Source organism: Ruditapes philippinarum, unplaced genomic scaffold (assembly GCF_026571515.1).
Source record: "Ruditapes philippinarum isolate M1 unplaced genomic scaffold, ASM2657151v2 ctg1459_1_1_1_1, whole genome shotgun sequence".
Classification (NCBI taxonomy): Eukaryota; Metazoa; Mollusca; class Bivalvia; order Venerida; family Veneridae; genus Ruditapes; species Ruditapes philippinarum.
This window is the reverse complement of record NW_026865326.1, coordinates 104,739-113,501: the sequence shown is the minus strand read 5'-3', so window position 1 is coordinate 113,501 and position 8,763 is coordinate 104,739.

Sequence of the window (8,763 nt, the reverse complement as noted above, 5' to 3'; positions counted from 1 at the left end):
GTAACAGCATAGACCTAACGATTTGTATCCGATTTTGTTACAGTTTATACCCAGATTTCGGTTACAGCTTAGACCTCAATATTTTCTTTATATACTAGGTAAATTGTATGAATGATACATCTAGAAACTCAACTGGTGAGCTTATTGGCCCGATGGCTATTCGTCCGTCTGTCGTACACATGTGTGTGCAATCTCATCCACTCAGTAACTTCTTGACTGAATGTGATAAAATTTACATGACTTTCTACCAAAGTTGTTCAAATAGTTTCGGTTGCAATCGGGGATACGAAAACCCAAAATATAGATTAAAAAAAGGCAAAATATAGATTTTAAAAAAGGCAATGTTTAAAGAGCTATCTCCTCTCGAACCAAAAAGCATTCAAATCAAATTATGATCATGGCGTCATTTCGAATGTGTCATTATTAAATTAAAAGTCGTTTTATTTTATTTCAGACATCCTATATAGAAGTTTTCATTATTCTGAAAAAGAAAATAATATTTAAAATTATAGACAATATCTTCTCCAGTGAGCCTGATGGAGGTACATGTACATAATAGTGGCACAGTCGGGATAAGACCGTCGACTTAAACTCATCTTTCCTCTACTGCTGTGGTTAAAATCCCATAATGACTTTGGATTCTTTGTATGTGAGGAATCTATCAAGCTAGATTACGGGAGGTCGGTGGTTTTAGTTAGGTGCCCGACTGTGTTTGAAATGTTTCACAAAGGGTATCTGGGGTCTTTCTTTACACTAAAGCAGGAATGTTTTCACATGATCTCAGTGTCGAGAAAGCCAAATGTAACAAACCCTTTATAAATACTTACAAAATGAATAATTGTAGATGGAAATTCCAACTAAAAATAAGTTTTAAGGTTGCAGTATTTCTCACTTAAATACTGTTGAATCACCCTTAGGGTATTCCCTGCCTTTTAACTGTGTCTTTTGACAGCTTATCTGTGGTATGCAAGCTTCATAACCTCCAATCCCCTCTCAAAATTAAATTTTATTTAGTTTCACTCATTGTATTCTCGTTTAGGGCACACGCAATTTATAACCTGGGGCTAATATGCCGCTTTTCAAGGAATTGCAATAATGTGTCACATTGAAGGCTTCATAAAAACCGCCATATGAACACATCCACAGATGTTGAAAAATCTAAAGTTTACCAGTTCATGTTTAATGTGAATTCTGCTGAAGCCGTTGTTGGGAGGCGTGAACGGTAGCTTGCAGTTACCACTACCGTCCATGAACAGGCTCAATCAAATCAGCCTGCAACATTTTCATGTTTTCCGTGTTGGACTTCGTTAAGGATTCTGTTTTTTCTCTAATTAATAACTAATAGGCATTATTATAATGTGTAATGGAATCAAGCAATAAACTTTCTTCTCTCCATACAATTTGATAAAAGTTACTGTTTTTGTCGTGAAAACAGTCCTTACTTAGGACATTACTTATTCTGCAAAAAATCTCAATCTGAAACTTAAAGTTAGGAAAATAGCTAACTTATATCTTTTCTGCTGAAGAAAATAAGCAATACAACCTTTCAAGAATGTATTAAATAGAAAGGTTTGAGTTATTTCATAAAATAATGGATACACGAACTTTGTTTGAAATTTGGCAAGTATCTAAACTGTAACCGAAATCTGGGTATATATAAACTGTAACAAAATTGGATCAAAGTCGCTAGGTCTATGATGTAACCCTGCAAAATTTAACCTCGCTCTATACTGTAACATTGTTTATTTTTTCAAACGCATTTGACGAACGGGAAAATAGGTTCAACTAGTCAGTTACGTTTATAAACGTTTCTAAACACAAAGAACTAACGTTTTGTAGATTAACTTTTTCTAGGCATGCTTAAATAATGTCGGAATGGGAGAAAATTGCGTTGGTCTCTCGATCCTGTTCCTTACAAGCAAAGCACAAAAACATCTTTTAGAAACTAAACTACTTGTAGTATGGACCGGAATAAAAATCACCTACCTCTCTTCCCATAAATTATAATCCTCCATCTTTTAAATTCTATACTGTAACCGGAAAACGCGATACTGTAACACGTTCCCTACGTTGGTAATGTTACACGTGTCATGAATTATTTTGTGAACTACGTATTGGAAATTCATCTTTTTTTTCTTTAGGTTAAATTACTGTTACGTTTAGACGGCCCATAACTATGACATCAACGAACACTGTTAGTGCTTCTGGCTCTTTAGAGACAGCAGTTGCCCAATTTTAAAGGCGACCCTGGTTCTTGGTGTGTATAAAATGGTGTAATCTGATTGGTTAATTATCTCGTGGCCACGACTTAGTAACTCGTGGCCACGACATAGTATCTCGTGGCCACGACTTAACTATCTCGTGGCCACGACTTAGTTACTCGTGGCCACGACATAGTATCTCGTGGCCACGACTTAGCTATCTCATGGCCACGCCTTAGTAACTCGTGGCCACGACATAGTATCTCGTGGCCACGACTTAGCTATCTCGTGGTAAGCTTTAAGCGGCTTTTCGTTCCAAAACGCATGATTGTATCATGGTAGCAAAGTTAAATATTTACAGAACAAAATGTTAATAATTAATAAATGTAAATTAATAGTCATTCGACACTAATCACATATTAATGAATATTATTTAACGATACGACACTTCCCATGACAATGAATACAATTCATACGGTTATTCTCACATGACAATGGACATTGTTCACAGGACAATGAGCATTTTTCACACATAACTATCAAAAGGATAATGAATAATGTGCATGCAGTGCTACTGATAGGAAAATGAATGTTTGATCATACAGCACTACTTTCAGGACAATAAACATTGTTCATACAGCACTACTCACATTACATTAAACATTGATCATACAGCACTGCTCATAGGACAATAAACATTATCCATACAACACTATTCATAAGACAATTATCATTTTCCATACATCAGTACTCGCAGGACAATGAACACTGTTCATATATCACTACTCATAGGCCAATGAAAATTGCTCATTCAGCACTACTCATAGGCCAATGAAGATTGGTCATTCAGCACTACTTATAGGACAATAAACAATGTTCAATCAGTACTACACATATAGGACAATGAACATTTTTCATACATCAGTACTCACAGTACAATATGCATTGTTCATACAGCACTACTCTTAAGATAATGAACAATTTCATACAGCACTACTCACAGGACAATGAACAATTTCATACCGCAATACTCACAGGACAATGAACATTTTTCATACAGTACTTCTCACAGGACAATGAACATTTTTCATACAGCACTACTCACAAGACAATGAACATTTTTCATACAGCAATACTCACAGGACAATGAACATTTTTCATACAGTACTTCTCACAGGACAATGAACATTTTTCATACAGCACTACTCACAAGATCAATGAACATTTTTCATACAGCAATACTACAATCAGGACAAATGAAAACATTTTCATACAGTACTTCTCAACAGGACAATGAACATTTTTCAAAATAACAGCACTACTCACAAGACAATAAACATTTTCCATACAGCACTACTCACAGGTCAATGAACATTTTTCATACCCGCACTACTCACAGGACAATGAAACAATTTTCATACAGCACTACTCACAGGTCAATGAACATTTTTCATTCAGCAACTACTCACAGGTCAATGAAAATTTTTCATATAGCACTACTCACAGGACAATGAACATTTTTCAAACAGTACTTCTTACAGGACAATGAACATTTTTCATATGGCACTACTCACAGGACAATGAACAATTTTCATACAGCACTACTCATAGGACAATGAATATTTTTATACAGACCTTCTTTTAGGACAATGGACATTTTTCATACAGCACTACTCACAGGACAATGAACATTTTTCAAACAGTACTTCTTACAGGACAATGAACATTTTTCATATGGCACTACTCACAGGACAATGAACAATTTTCATACAGCACTACTCATAGGACAATGAATATTTTTATACAGACCTTCTTTTAGGACAATGAACAATTTTCATACAGCACTACTCATAGGACAATGAATATTTTTATACAGACCTTCTTTTAGGACAAATGGACATTTTTCATACAGCACTACTCCACAGGAACAATGAACAATTTTTCAACAACAGTACTTCTTACAGGACAATGAACATTTTTCTAATGGCACTGACTCACCAGGAAAACAATGGACATTTTCATACAGACTACTCCATAAGGACAATGAATATTTTTATAACAGACCTTCTTTTAGGACAATGGACATTTTTCATCGCACTACTTCACAGGACAATGTCATTTTTCATACAGCACTACTACAGACAATGGACATTTTTCAATACAGCACTACTCCCACACGCGGACAATGAACATTTTCAAACAGTACTTCTTACAGGACAATGAACATTCTTTTCAAATATGGCACTACCACAGGACAATGGAACATTTTTCATACAGCACTACTCAAGGACCAATGAATATTTTTTATAAGACCTCTTTTGGACAATGACATTTTTTCATACAGCACTACTCACAGACAATGATCATTTTTCCATACAGCACTACTCACAGGACAATGAACAATTTTCATACAAAACTATTCACAGGACAATGAACATCTTTCATACAGCTTATCCACAGGACAATGAACTTTCTTCATATAGTATTACTCACAGGATTATAATGAACTTTTTTCATACAAAACTATTCACAGGACAATGAACATTTTCATACAAAACTATTCACAGGACAATGGACATTTTTCATACAACTACTCACAAGACAATGGACATTTTTCATACAGCTTCTCACAGGACAATGAACACTCACCTTCGAGATTACAAATATAAGCATGATAATAATCAATCTTACCAGGCAAGCAGTAAAGCAGTTACAAAGATGTCATAAAAAAAACAGAAAAAAAACTTCAGGGACAAAGTCAATAGATTCTCTCTTCGGAGAAACTATAATCAAGATCATGATGCAACATTACTTAATAAATGCTTAAATTTCATAATTGATAAAACTGGTCATTGCTACTTAGTCTCTATAAAAAAAACACATCATTTGAGAAACCATGTTACGTTTTTAACTCAGCATCCTATAGGTAAACACGATATAAAAACTGGCTGTTTTTTTTTAAGAAACTTGACGAGAAATTAGGAATGCAGTTTCCCAAACATGGTTTGAGTTTTCTCGTATTCAAATAAAACATATTTAGAAAAAAATCCTACATATTCAATGAATTTTTGTACCAAATAATGAGCATAGTATTATCTTAAACATGAACGAAAAATTATAACAAACCGACCACATGCAAATATTTGAACATTTACAGGGGACTAACTATTGCAAGCATTACTGATCAATGATGAAAATGTCGTGAACACGATACAGGTGTCCATCAAGATAAATTCTGTTTGCTTTACGTCACATAAACGATTAAACAAATAATCTTTATCTTTGTGCTTATCATGAAATTATTATAATGTAGATCAGTTCTAAGTCCTCGGTATGCCACTTAAACAGACCGATGATGTTTACTCAATAACGCTATTGTTTCACTATGTGAGATCAATATATGTATAAAAAAACATTCTTCTTATTTCTCTCTTCTAAATATAAATATTACTTAACAGTAATTGATTTTAAACTTTATTTTATTAATATAATACAACAATTTCAAATATTCTAACCCTGTTATGTCTGTAAGCCAGTAGCAGTTTTTGGCCATTAATGTTAGTCCTGATTTTGTGTGTCTCGGCAACAACCGAAACATATAAAATATCTTCTATTTCTTCTTTTGTTTTTGGCTTTTTTGTTATTGACTTTCTGGAACTGTTTTGTCTCTTCTACCAGTTGCTCTTAATGAAAATGAACACTATCAGTAATAAGCTACTAAAGGCATATAAAATTTATCTTATTCGAGATTCATTCTAGATATAATATAAAAACAAAATTAACAATACGAATTGATTTTTTCAGTTATTACCGCGTTATCAAAATTTACAACATCTTCACTTAAAAACGGTATAGTCAAGAAGTGTTGAACTTTTTCATTTTTCCCCTTAGATTTATTTATAACAATTTTATTTATTATCATTTTATTACTGGAACATATATTATTCCAATTCAAAACATAAACATGTTTGTTTAATTCACAAAGTTAAAATCGAATGCTTATTTATGATTTGACGAAAGTAATTGGTTGTACTTGATTGATTTAATTTAAAAACTTGATAAAAAGAATAAAAGTCATTCACGTTACCTGCTTTGGCATCTAGGGCAGTTTCTTTTTCTTGCATTTCTTTTACTTCATCTAAGGCTCTGTCAATGTGTGGCGTAGCGCTCATTTTTCCTTTTTGTTCTATGTTAGAAAATTTTCAACTATATACATGCAAGTGGTTCTGGTAATAACGTACAGTTCTCCGAACACTAAAGTATTTTTTTAAAAAAACGTGTTAAAGTCACTTGTTCAATTAAACAATTAATCCAAAGTTCTGTTCATTTAAATATTGAATATATAATATATTGAAGAAATCATAACAATATTTTTGTTCGTCGTTAAAAAATGATTTAACGAGTTAAGATATTTAGAGAGTATGATTTGTGGTGTCTATGATTTGTGGTGTCCCGATTATATCAGCTTATCATGCAGACATATAATTCTTTGATTATAACCTTCCTGTTTCAAATCTTCTTTCTTTCTTTACTTTTTTATTAATTATTTCTTTGTTTCTTTATTTCTTTCTGTCTACTTTTTCTTTCATTTTTATCACTCCTTCGTTTCTTTCTTTGTTTTTTGTTTCTTTGTTTGTTTCTTTCTTTATTAAAAGCTTTTTTAGCAGTTTATAGCCTTTAAGTGTTAGTTTATAAAATTGATTTTAGTCAAGCAGTTTTATTAAAGTTCTTAATTAACTTGTTACAATGTGAAAAATCTTTCAAGACTTCTATTGAATCTTAATTTTTGGATTACTAGTCCATCTTTTTACTCACTAAATACGGACTAATTAAGATGATTGACTTCATAAATTAAATAAATCCCTTGCATTGTCGACCTTATCATAAGTTACTGTTAGAACAAGAACATTTTAAACAAAAACGTTCATATACTCTTATTTAGTTTCATTGCTAAATATAATTCATAAACATGTTGACCAAAGACGCACAATCTCTGTAAAATAAACTTTACAAAAACTGAAGTATGTGATGCAATAAATAATATTACAAATTCATTGTTCTAATGATAATGCATCAATATGTCAGTAAAATGTGTCTTGCTGATAAAAAACTTTAAGAAAAAAATGATGAAAGGTATACATAGTTTAAAACATAGTCTCAATAGCGACAGGTCATTTAAACGTTTCCTAGTAGACTTAATATAACTATAAATCGTGTTACATATTTGTTTTGTAACACTGCTAGTTTCAAGTTAGTCATGTTTATCCAGTAACGCAGAAATGTGAAATTTACGCATAATCATACAAATGTATCAAAGCTACTATAGCTGAAACGTGTAACGGCAAGAAAACGGGAAAGAAATATTTTAACGTAAATCGAATTAATGAATAAACGCATATGGTTGCTATGACATTATACTTTAACCAGCTTTACAAATATTTCCAGTCGATATAAATAATTACAAGACAATTTGGTATACAATAGACATTTGCCGAACTACAAGTGTCATTAAAATAGTAAAGAGAAGCATATAAATATTATTCAAGTACTTTATATAAGGTTACCAGCGTTGGTCCGGTGCATTATGTATGAAATCGGCGTTACCTCGCAAAAATGGTCTTAGTCACATTTTACCTGCTAATAATTCATATAAATGACTAAACTATTCGTCTCCAAAACAGTGTTTTCCTTGGCCATTTAAACGACTAAACTATTCGTCTCCAAAACAGTGTTTTTCCTTGGCCATTTAAACGACTAAACTTATAGTCTCCAAAACAGTGTTTTTCCTTGGCCATTTAAACTGGCCATGTAATTCAAGCGCGTGAATTTTGAGCAAAACGACTAGCAGAGCACGAGTAATGTTACACGTGTCATGAATTATTTTGTGAACTAAGTATTGGAAATTCATCTTTTTTTTTCTTTAGGTTAAGTTACTGTTGCGTTTTGACGGCCCATATCTTTGACATCAACGTACACTGTCAGTGCTTCTGGCTCTTTTGAGACAGAAGTGGCGACACTGGTTCTTTTTTTTCTTTAAGCTTAGTTACTGTTGCGTTTTGACGGCCCATATCTATGACATCAACGAACACTGTAAGTGCTTCTGGCTCTTTGGAGACGGTAGTTGCCCAATTTTAAAGGCGACCCTGGTTCTTGGTGTGTTCATGTATCACCGACAGATGGGACATCGGCTTTATAGTAAGACCATGACTATTGTTAATAGAAGCGCGGGGATACACCTAGTTTTGGATGCCTGTTTTAAATGTCGGGCAATGGTAGCATATATAAAACTCATTTGGAGGAATGGTGTAAAAAATTGGCATTTACTTGTAGGCATTTAATCAGGGTATCCGACATTGAGCAGTAGACAGTCGCCTGTAAGCATTAAGCCGTAATTGTTGCCAGTAAGCATTAAACCGTTGACAGTAGGCTGTCGTTTATAGAATGTGTAGAGCAGGGACAAATAAAGTTTATAGCGTTTGTGTAATAGCAATGCAAGAGAATTGTTGACTTGTACATGTATGACGACAGATGAAGCACTACGACTTCTTGAACCTAAAAACAC